Here is a 12,588-nt window from a genome sequence, read left to right as displayed (position 1 = left end):
TCCAGGCAGCCCTCCTGCTAATGTAAATGTAAATGAGATTGAAGAATTGGTAACGCAAATTGAGCCGCATCTGAATTAACCCCCTCTTCCCAAGCATGGCATATCCTTCTCAAGCCTGTTGGCCCATTAACTGAGTGTATAAATGGAGTTTCACACTCTCAGAATCTGCTTTAAATGCAGTGCACAGATGCTCATCAAGTCCTTCCCACGTGTCCATACGTGTAAAATACTCCTGGCATTTTGGATCATCATCTCCCTCTAGCTTTCCTGCCAGAAAGAGAATGATCCTAAGTGAGATGCCGTGGATCAATGACTTGGTAAACCAGCTATGGAAACAGGGCGTTACAGCTCATCAGACCTCTGCAAATCTTCCACTTTGGAGACATAAAAAGCAGAAAGATGTGTCAGAATTAGGGCCTAGACAGTCTTGTAAAGTGTGGGAAAGCTCAGCTAAATCATTATTTTCTGATTATGATTATGAACCTATAGTCTGCTTACAAATCAAATCTCCAGATAGAAATTCTGATTTCTTTTGGAGGGTGTGTGTGTGTGTGTGTGTGTGTGTGTGTGTGAATCTGAATGGCATACTGCAGAGAGGAAGCAGTAGGGCTCTAGAGTTCTCTCTTACTGGATGTGATAATTTAACCTGGAAAAGCATTCCTGCCTCCCTCAATTATCTTTTAGTTGTTTTTGATATGCCAAGATGCATCATGGTGTTTTACAGGTGGTAGAGATCCAGCCCTGAAGTCAGAGAGACCTAGGTTCAATTTCTACCTTTGACACATCTAGCTGTTTGACCCTGAGTAAAATCCTTTCATCTCTTTGTATTCTAGGCAGCTCTCTATAGCTATAATGAGTCTTGCATCAAAGGTGCTAATCTGCATTGGTAGAGTTTCCTCATGGGAAGTTCCTTATACCAAAGAAATCAGAAATCTGGCCCTTATTCCTTTCTCTTGAAATGGTTATAGTCCAAGTGAACTATGAAGCTTAATTAACATTGCTAAGGGATTTTGATCTTTGGAAATGAAAGGTACTGAGAGAAATGCACCCCTTTGTTGAGTTACTGAAGAACTTAACAGCTATTAGGAAATATAGATTATTATCTTAGTATAGATGTCAAGCAAAGAGTTGTGAGAAGAAAATGTCCGGACATAATATTAAGTGGAATGATAAAGTGGAAAAGCACTACCTCCTCAACTTCACTACCTCCTATACAAGGCTTATCCTGTTCCCCACATTTGCTAGTGCACTTCATCCAAAAGATTACTTTATACTTACTTTTCATATGTTTTATGTTCACTTCTCTATGTTTTCTTTCTTCCTACATTATAATGGTATATAAGCTCCTTGAGGGCAAGGACTGTTCTAATTTTGTCATTCAATCTGTATCACCTGGTGCAGTGGCTGGTACATATTGGCATTTTAAAAGTGTTTCAAATAAATTAATGAGTTTTTGAATAAATTAAATTAATAGGGAAGTAAATTGGCACATGGTATTCATTCCAGACAATAATGGCTGGGATTCTATACTGTGAAACATGTATGCCTTTGCTTTCTGGTATGATTGCTGTGAGGATATCAATATGCTTTGAGCTATTCACTTATTATCTTTAGTGAAAGCTTGGTGTCATCTACCCATTTACAATGTCAGGGACAAAGAGCTTGTTCTACATGACAAGATTGCATGATGTGCCCATAGGGGGAAATACACACAAACACACACACACACACACACACACAGGGAGAGAGAGGGAGAGAGAGACAGAGAGACAGAGACAGAAAGAGACACAGAGAGAGTTAATCACATGAGTCTCTCTATCCATGGATGAGCTGGGATACAGCTCTGACTTTTCCCCTTGTTCTGTGGTCCTGAAAAGAAGGTCACACCTGCCTACTGGGAGAGGTTGAATGGACAAGAAAAACACTTGGTGAAGAAAAGGGAAAGAGGGAAATTTAAATACTGATTGTTTGAAGAAGTAGGAGGCATCTCTATGATAATATGCTGTTGCAATTAGGCTTTCTGAACATTGCTGTATACAGCATATTTTTAGAAGCCATAATTGACTTTTGAAAAGTGAATTTTATTCTTCAGCATAAAGTCCAGTGACAAGAAAATAGGTTATAAAAACTGATGGTTGGCCTAATCAAGTTTAAATGTTTGAAAAAGTATAATTCATGTGAATGCTTAACCTCCCTACATTGTACAAGGGCAAAACCTACGTTGATATTTACTTTTCTAATTAGGAAAGCATGAGTGATGTGAACAATTAAGATAATAAAATGCCTTTACAAGATAATTAATCTTTTCTTTGTGATTCATTCTGCCCCATCCCAAGCTGATAATGTTATTTACCTCAGAGTTAAGAGTATGCTAGAATGTAATTGGATCCATTTGCCTTGGCTGGCTAAGGAGAAAAGATCATGTAATTTGCATCTCATATATCCAGAAATTAAAAACCAAGGACTGACCACTTGACACCACTGAAGTTCTTGAAATAAAGCCTGCTGAGCTCATTTTGTTGTGGCTGCTAAATGATTCCTCTCTCCAATTTGAATATGTTATGAAACTCGTATTAGAACTTAGCCTTGTAATAATTGACAGCATAATGAAGTTGCCAGAATATGAATGCAAATACCTTTCAACTGCCTGTTCAGAAGTATGCTTGGTACCACAAAAGAAACCACTTGGCCAGATCAAGATCTTTTTCATGATTGAGGATTTTTTTTAAATTTCTGGATTTTTTTTCAATTTACATTTTAAATTATTGCTCCAGAAAGAACAATAAATCTGGAGTCAGAGTGCCTAAGATACAATCCTGACTGCCACTTCTTACCTGTATGACCTAAGAGAATTTACCTCACCTTGCCTCTATTTAGTACCCTGATGAATGACTGAGTTATGTTCGATAACCTCTCAAATCCCTTTTAGCTTTCAATGTGTAGTCCTAAAATGCTACTGATTTTATTATTATTTATAAAATATTCTACTTGCTTGCCAAAATATCACAAGTTGTGCATGAATTGGATCTACAAGGTAATGAGACTGGTTTCCAAGTGGCTATCGAAAGCCATCTTGATTTCTTTATAGTAAAAGATATACTTTTTGTGACTAGTGACCACTCATGTTGTGCAGTTCATCTGTTGGCATAGGTTCTTTGTGAAAATTCCCTTGTTGTTCCCCTACTATAAAAAGTAAATTATTTATATATAGTCAGTTTCCATATCTTCTCAGCAAAAGGTAAAGGCTCACTGAACAAAGATTCAAGTTTGACTACTGATGAACAGTACAAAAATTCATTTGTTCATTCATTCAATAAATATTTATTAAAGGCCTACTGTACAAAGTCCTACTACAAAATGTAAAGGCTCACTGAACAAAGATTCTAGCTTGACTATTGATGAACAGTACAAAAATTCATTTATTAATTTGTTTGATAAATATTTATTAAAGGCCTACTGTGTGCCAGGCATTGAGTTAAGTACTGGGGTACTGTGTTAAATTACTGTATTAAAGCACTTCATAAATCTGTTTGAAATGATCAAATTGTTTCTTTTTTAAATGAGCATATTTCATTAGCATATTGCATTCCCAAAATACTTTCTAGTTATAGGAAGATTATGAATCTGTTTTCACATGCAATCCACTCAGCATTTCATAGATGAGAATCAAAGAGTGGAAGTGACTTGCTCACCTAGCTATTAAAAGAGATGACTGAGACTTGAAGGTTTTCTGCTATTTGCACTATACCACATTGCCTTTATATACTGTTTTAAGATTTTCTTATGTCCTTGGGTAAGATAACTATAGGAAGATGAACAGTAAGTCAAATATTTCAAAAAAAAAATTATAATCTATACTGTGGTGTCATGTAAAATGATTGTCTGGCTGCAGTGAGGGCTCAATTGAGATTATGTGACATAAATTTGTTGTGGATCCAATAAGCATGGTTTCATGAGTTTCTCCAGCTTCCTTCAGTATCACATGACTAGGAGTAAAGGCAGCAGGTGGTGGAAATGAACCAAGACTGAAGCTTAGCAGAGCCAGATAGGTGATAGCATAAGGGTACAAAGGATTCAAGAGACTACTATAGCATAAAATTGAACTGCTTCACTAAGGAGTCAAAATAAGGAAGAGAGGAGAGTACAATCAGTGCTAGGATGATGGCCTGGAAAAGAAATGAAGGGTCAAAGGATTGGAAGTCACAGTGAGGAACAAGAACTGTGTTTTACTTTGCAAGGTAGAGGGAGAGGTGGAATAACAATGGATTGTTATTAGATAAGATGAATTTTAGAGTTCATGAATGTGAAAGTAGAATGTTTGTGGGTGATAGCAACATTAGGAGTATGACCATCACTGTATTTGACCTCATGACTTGGGTTAAAGCAAAGACCTGGGTAATGGAAATTTCAGAAAATTGGTACTGAGGAAGCTGATATAAATAAGAACTTTATTATTGTAAGTCACAACAAGCAGTCAAACAAAAGCATATATACATATACAATGTGTCAATATAAACAGAAGTTCATCCCTAAGGATGCATAAAACTCCCCCAGCATGAGAGAGGAGATGTATTAGGGAAGAAACAGGCTCCAAGTTGGTGTTTAGGTGATAAAATTATATGCCCTGAGAATGATCTAGGTTGAGGACAGGTAATCAGTTCCTGGGAGAGGACATTCCTAATTATATACAGTTATGGGGGACAAGTTTTTAGGGTCACATCAATATCAGGCTTGAATGAGGCTCATGTAGGGTAGTTTCTTTATCAGAACCATAAACCAAGTTAGCTATTTAAGGAATCAGAAAAAAAAATAATGACTCAGGACCACTACTACAGGTCAAGAACTTCATCCAACCAAAAACTCTGAGCATTTTCTGCCTAACAGAGTTAATGTAGATAAGAACAAGGAAGAAGTACAAACTTGTATGTCTGCCTATATGCTTTTATGAGTATTAGGACCACTTAGCCTAAGTGACTCCATATTGTAGTCCTATAATTATAACTATAACATCAAACAATATAAAGTTCATACTTATCCCAACCATCTTTGTGTGTAGCCATGGTGGAATGGAGAAGCAGGTTATTGGAACTGTGTAAGTTGAGGAAGTGGGATGTAGTGAGTGAGATTTTGTCAGAATGTTTGTAGAAGTCCCTTAACATGAGGGCATGAATTGAAGAGAGAAAGATTGTGAGCTAGTCACTGAACTAATTTAGGAAAGAAGGGGATAGTCTGGTAAAGAACAACTACCAGAATTTTGACTGGGTGGTAGTTATGGACTGACTGAAATCCAAAGCACAAGAGATTACTCACTAAAGGAGGGAGAGGGAGATGCTGGAAGTTTCAAGGGAGAGCAAGGATTATTCTAGTTCCCCCTGGCAGGACCAGTGAGGTGGGGGTGGGGAATTAATCAAAGTACACTCAGCATTAGAAAGGACTCCTAAGGAGGCTGTGTTCACAGGAAGGAGCCAGTTCTTGATGACAGAAAATGAAAGGAATGGGAAAGGAAAAGATTGAAGATTAAGACAATTTTTTACTTATGGAAAATGTATTACAAAGAGCACAATGGAATGGGTTCTGGGTGCAATATTTAAGTGTTTGGATTGAGTAGGATGGGAATAAGAAACTAGTAGTGGAGGTGTGGTGGAAAATAAGTTAGTAAAATCACAACAGGGGTACATGTCACTGGCATGGGTAAGGTATGATTACATAGGAGTTTGTTAATCATTGCTTAATCAAGTCAAGAGGATGATTAGCATTATTAAGGGTTTTACTCAGGATATTAGTTCAAGGGAGGGGACCAGTGAAGAGATCCAATAGAATTATATTTATCTTCTATCCCAGCAGCCAGGCTAGGATAGAAGATAGGTAGAAGAAGCAGGAATGTCCTCTGAATGTAACAAGAATCTCTTTTAAGTGGGAAGAAGTCAACCCAGGAGACCAGCACTGGATGGAACAGCATCTCTTTGATCCCTGCCAGTATGAAGGGGCCAAGTTAGGAAACTGCCACTTGATGGTTTCAGGAAGACGTTTTTTCAAGACTATTCTCTGACATACTAGCTTTGTAATCTTTAGAAGGTCACTTACTTTCTAAATGCCCTTAGGCAACTCCTTAAGGTTCAAAGTTATAGAGCAGTTGCTGATCTACATTAATAAAAATATTTTTCTTACCAGGAGTTCCAATGAAATTTAATTTGGCTGAAACAAAACAAAACAAAAAACAACCAACCATTCAACCATTTTTTAAGCCTATATAACACAATCTCCCATTGCTTCCCATCATGAATTTTTATTTTCCACAGAACATTATTTCCCAAAGCATGACTTGCCTACCTCCATACCTTTACTTATGCCTCCTTCTGGCATATTCTCTCCTCTCTGCCCATAGAAATTCTATTCCTTATTCAAATCCTACCTTCTTTACCAAGCTTTAACATTAAAAATGTCTCAGAGTTGGAAGGGACCTTAAATATAATCTAGTTGAATCCTCAACCTGCTATCTGCTTTGCATCACCAGTAATAAAATATTCACAATTTCTTATGAGCAGGATCTGTTTCATTCTTGGCTTTGCATCTTCTTTGTTTATCATGATGTCTAACACACAGTAGGAGTTTAAGAAATGTTTGTTGAATTGGAAATTTCTTCCTGCTTATTGAGCTGAAATCTTTGTGATTCCCATCCATTAGTCCTGTCTCTCCCTCTGTATGTCTGTAGGACAATTCTGTGCCTTCTTCCAAAATAATAGTCAGTTAATAAATATTTTGGTAAGCAGCTGCTATATACCAGGAACTATGCTAAATGCTAGGGACACAAAGAAAGTCAGAAGAAAGATTATGGTGCTTTCATGGGAAGGAATGCTGGATTTGAAAATAAAAGAATGGGATTAAAATCACAGATGTCTTATTTTTTACCTGTAAAACCAGTTCTCATCTTTGGAAGTTAATTTCCTCATCTGAACACTCTAGACTATGGTGATTTCTTTTTGCTCTGTGCAGTAAATATCTCCAGAATCATCTAACCAAGTTTGAGTATAGCAGACACTCAATAAATAGTTTTGTAAATTGTGGAGGAAGTCTAATGCCTCTCCTACTGATGGTAGAGTCTTTTTTGGTTCGGTTGCCCTCTTTCAGCTGGGGTCCAGTGCTGTTAAGAGTTGATGCCCTTTTTGGAAGCCATTCCACAAATATAAAGGTGATAGTTATTCTGACTGTTATATGAGAGCCCTGAATTTTTTGTTCTCACAAAAACAGCACTAAAAAGAGAAAAATGGTACTATTGAAGTGACTGTTTTTCTTTCCCTTGACATCAAAATCCAAATTCTGCTGTTCATCCTGAAGGTTACATGCTGTTTTCTGACCTTTCTGCAGCTTCCTTCTCTCATTCTGATGGGCTGTCTCTCAGGCTGTTTTCTCAGTTGTAGGCTTTTTAATTCTCCAAATTTTTCACTCTGCCCTGAGGGATATTTCAGGTGTCATTGCTGTTGAGGAAAGGAAACTTTTCATTGCCTTGGAGTGACAACAAATGCAAATGAAGAGCACAGTTTAGGCAATCATCTGACAGTCCGATTCATTAGCCACACAAATCACGAGTATTCAGTCTCTCCTCCCCACCAAGTTCTTAAAGGGAAATGCAAGAAAAGGGATCATAAATTCAATGATTTAGAGCTGGAAGGAACTAGAGAGGTTATTTATTCCTGCCCCCCTCATCTTACACTTGAGGACATGGGGGGCAAAGAGTTCTTTTTTTTTTCAGGCAATTGGGGTTAAGTGACCTGACCAGGGTCACACAGCTAGGAAGTGTCAAATGTTTGGTCTGAGGCCGGATTTGAACTCAGGTCCTCCTGACTTCAGGGCTGGTGCTCTATCCACTGTGTCACCTAGCTGCCCCCTACTATTTTTTGTTTTTTGGTTGGTGTTTTTGTTTTTTTGGTTTTTTTTTTTTTTTTTGGTGAGGCAATTGGGGTTAAGTGACTTACCCAAGGTCACACAGCTACTAAGCGTCAAGTGTCTGGTCTGAGACCGGATTTGAACTCAGGTCCTCCTGACTGCAGGCCCAGTGCTCTATCCACTGAACCACCTAGCTGCCCCCACTGCACCACCTAGCTTCCCACAAAGAGTTCTTAAGTGACTTGATCAAAGCCATAGTGGTAGCAAGTGTCTAAGACAAGATGGCTGTAGAATAATGAAAATGAGTGATGGGAGTAAGTTTCCAATCCAACTATTACTCCCTAAGTCAAACCTCAATCAAAAGGTAGATAGCTCACAAACTCCAGAATTTATCTTTCATGCTAGCCCTCCCTATGATTTGACCTTGGGTAACTCCCTTCATTTCTTGGGCCTTTTTATGAAATTGACAGAGGTAGAACAGAAGATCTCTAATGTTTATGGAAACTCTAAACCTATTATACTGTGAATGCTCTACCATGGGCCTTAGTTTCCATATATATAAAATGAGGGGTTCAACTATTTGACCTTTAAGTTCTTTGCCAGTGCTAAATTTTGTGATTTTGTTTTACTCTGACAGTGTGAAAAAAAATTGAACTGGGAGGCAGAAAGTGTATCTTGAAACCCACCTTTAACTCCTATTAGTTGTGTGATCCAACTGTTCTGTCCTTTGTAAAATAGGGACAATAATAGTTTCATTTTCTGCCTTATGTGGTTGTTATGAGAAAATGTTTTATGAGCCTTAGACTCTATAAAAATGTAAGCTACTAAAGTGAGTTTTTTTTTCTCCCTCAATGTTGAATCCTATCCTCTAAAGGGTTTACTTTTGAAGTCTACCTTACTTCATATGATTCTTTTTTTTGGGGGGGAGGAGGGAAACCAAACCTGTGATTTCATTGGAATAGGGAATTTTTAGTGATGAAGTTTCTTGAAATAACTCACAGAATCACTTTCCTAATCTTCTAGTGTAAGAAAGCTGTCCAGGGTCCTGAATTTGTTCAAGGTCACACAGCCAGCCCTTATCAGAAACAGGACTTAAACCTAGGACTTCCTGGTTTGAAGACTGGCCTCCTATTCATTTTATCACATTGACTCTCCTATTTGGCTAACACAGAAATTCATTTGGAATCTTTGGGGAAAAACATTTTCTGTATTATTCAAATAAGGGTTGGATTAGATGACTGCTAAAGTCTCCCCAAATTCTGATTATATGAAAGTTGGTCTTTTGGTTTCTCCCTTCTTCTGGTTTGAAGTATAGATATTTCTGGAAAAGTATAAAGGATATACACACACACACATATATATATATATATAAACATACACGCATGCATATGTACATATATGTATATATGTGTATATGTGCATGCATGCATGTGTATATTCCTGTTTCCCAAGAAAATAACTGGTATGAAAGCATTTTAGTATCTTTGAAAATATAAGACCTTTGAGGTAAGGGATTTTTACTTTACACAGCAAAAGGTTTATATGCTCAGACACAAAATAGATGTTAATTTAGCTTTCTAATGAGAAGGACACAGTCTCCTACATTGGATGGACAGTTTTAGTAGGCAAAATTTTAGTTGAGAAAAACTAGGGATGATTTCCTAAGTTCACTGAATGTTTTGAAGTCACGTCCTGTGGGTTACAGCATTTTGAGTATTTGTGGTTGAACTGTTGAAAATCTTGATTGATTCTGTTCTTTTTAATCTCTTCCCCTTCACTTATTCAGTGATAATGCTATTGTTTTAACTTTCATTTCTCTCAATGAAAAAATTCAGCTGCATTTATGGTATTTTCATATTGACATAACAGTATTTGAAGAATAGAACTTAAATGCTTGCAGAAAACAGCACTGTTCCAGGCTCAGCCTTTTATTTAATTGTGTATGGCTGGCGACAGAGCTGAGAGGTGCTCCACTCTATGTGAGAGGCAGACAGTTTCTCCTCTAGGCAGACACCCCCTGAGGCTCTTGGTGTGGAACCAACCACTAGTAATAAATCAATTTGTCCCCTTCTGAGAAATTGAGAGTAATTTGGAGGCAATGACACTCAGATATTTCACCCACAGGTGAAAATAAAGAAGACTGGACTTCCAGTCACAACTTGTAATCATTTCTTTGAGCTATAAGATAGAGAACCTAAAAAGATGGCTGAAAATTTACGGTTCTGGGTAAAATCATTTGGGGTTAGTGATGGGGCAGTCTGGCATGATGGATCACTGGATCATAGATTTAAAGCTGGAGGGGACCTTAGAGGTTATTGAGCACAAAAACTTTATTTTACACATGAGAAAACCAAGGCCAAAAAAGGTGAAATGACTTGCTCAAGGTCACCAAGTGGCAGAATTTGAATTGGAATCTCGTTTATATGACTCTGAATACAATGCTCTTTACTATATTTAGAATCATATGATGTGGGTTTGATTTCCAACTCTGCCTGTGTGATATTGGGCAAATCACTCCATCTTTCTCAAACTTAATTCATGCACGGTAAAATGAGAGGGTTTTACTACAGGATCTCTAAGGTAGCTTCCATCTTTATGTCATAAATCTTATAATGTTCTCTGATTTGATTTAAGATTTCCTTTTATTCAATAAGGGTAGCTTGTCAAAAGCATGTGAAAATTTTGAATGGAAAGGACAAAAATTTTGTCCAAGATCCTAGATAATGTCAATGTGAAATGTTTTGTAATTAATATGGATAGCATAGATTCAGAATGTTAGAAATAGAAGGACCATAAACACCTTAAAATCTAGTCCTCTGCATTTATGGAGGGAAAAAATAAATCTTGGGACACAGAGAAAAGGGAGACTACTTGTCTATAGTGATACAGTAGCAGTGCCAAACCAAAGACTCAGATCTTCTGGTCATGGCTCTTTCTAGTTCCAATAGTGTTATATTCTCACAACGTCTGGTCACCCGCCCCCCCCCAAAAAAAAATCCTATATTTTTGTTTAGGGAAACAGAACTTATTTTATAACTCCATAAATGACAAACATTTGCATCTTCTTTTCCAGTTGGAGATCTCAGCTTTCTTAGAATATTTACCCATCCCCACTCTAATTTCTCCACTTCCACCCCTTCCCAATAACTTGACTACTTTTCACTCTCCTTTGGTCTTACCATGGAAGTTATTAAGACTCTCTATTATATTGGTTGGTACTGGAAGAGGATAGCTTGAATAAGGATAGCTTGAATGGCATGCCTCCTCAATGAGATTAACATAAACCTTATGACCAAGATCAAACAGCTAGATATTGCACAAAGGACCCAACCTCAACCAATCAGTCTAATGCATTGGCTCTTCCCGTCCAAAGGAGACCAAGTTACTGGAGTGATTTTTAAAAACTCACCTGCTATGTTTGTCGTATCCTATGTGTCCCACAACCTGAAAAAAAATGAAGAGAAAAGTGATAAATGGAGTAGAGCTCTTCCTTTGAATTTTTTCAAATTAAAATGTAGTAAAAGAAGGGGGCAAAGATGAAGAGGTAGAGAGAACCATCAATTACCTCTAGTCCCTTACTCCTCTTCTCCTCCAAGTGTCCTAGGACATTTTAATACTAGTGTCAGAGAATATGACATTTAATGGCTACCATAATCAGAAATGATGAATCCATGTGTGCTGGGAATCTTAAACTCATGAGAGATCCCAAGGTTTGTAAACAATTCTAACCATGCCAACACATTGCCTCCTAGAATGGATCTAATTCACAGCCCTACAGATAAGGCAATAGTGTGGTCATCTTTCTATAATCGCTACCAAAGATTATTCACATTTTTTGTTATCTTTGCCAATGTTCTAAGGGTGAAGTGAAACCTCAGAGTTATGTTGATTTAAATTTTTTATTTATATTTTGGAGTAATCTATCACACAGTTTTTAATAGTTCAAAATTTTTTTGAGAACTATTTGTTCATATCTTTTGATTGTATATCACATCATAATAGTTATACCTTTCATATTTTCATAACCCACTGTCTACTTCCATGAAGAAGAATTCTGACATGCTCTCAGGCAGCCAAAATATCACATTATTCTACCTTTCCCTTTGTTTAAATTCTTCTAAACCTATTCTTTGTCCTAGCTGTGACCTCCAGTTCATCTACCCATTCTGCCAGGCCAATATCCCTGCTCTAGTTCCATTGTGCTCTTTTCCTAAACTTGATTTTGCATTTTATCAATACAAATTGTTATATTGTCTTCTACTCTTAGCATCTTTGTCCCATGCCTGGCCAAACTCCAATCTAAGATTATTCCCACCATCTTATCCCTTCAGTTCAACTTAGGTGCTATGGAATGCTATTGGAGTATCAAGAAATTATATTAACTCATTATACAACAAATCTATGTTAGATAATCTGGGCTCTCTCTAGTAACTTAATACTTTTAATTGCTTCTCTATCATGGATATCACAGAGATCATTCAAAATTTTCTCTTTCAATCTGGGGCCATCTACAACACTTTCACAAAAGGTCTTGCCTTATAGCTTACCAAGAAAATTAGGGCAATTTGACACATAAATTACTCTTCTGTACTGTACATCTGCCACTGGTGATTTTATTTTCCTGCTTTTCATCTTTAAAGGGCTGGCAAAAGATTTAACAGTTCTGTTAATGTTTTCAAAGAAATAACTTTTGCATTTATCAAA

The sequence above is a fragment of the Vombatus ursinus genome, unplaced genomic scaffold, assembly GCF_900497805.2.
Source record: "Vombatus ursinus unplaced genomic scaffold, bare-nosed wombat genome assembly UNPS02014863.1, whole genome shotgun sequence".
Taxonomy (NCBI): Eukaryota; Metazoa; Chordata; class Mammalia; order Diprotodontia; family Vombatidae; genus Vombatus; species Vombatus ursinus.
The sequence above is the reverse complement of the archived record's forward strand: the minus strand, read 5'-3'. Positions refer to the sequence as shown.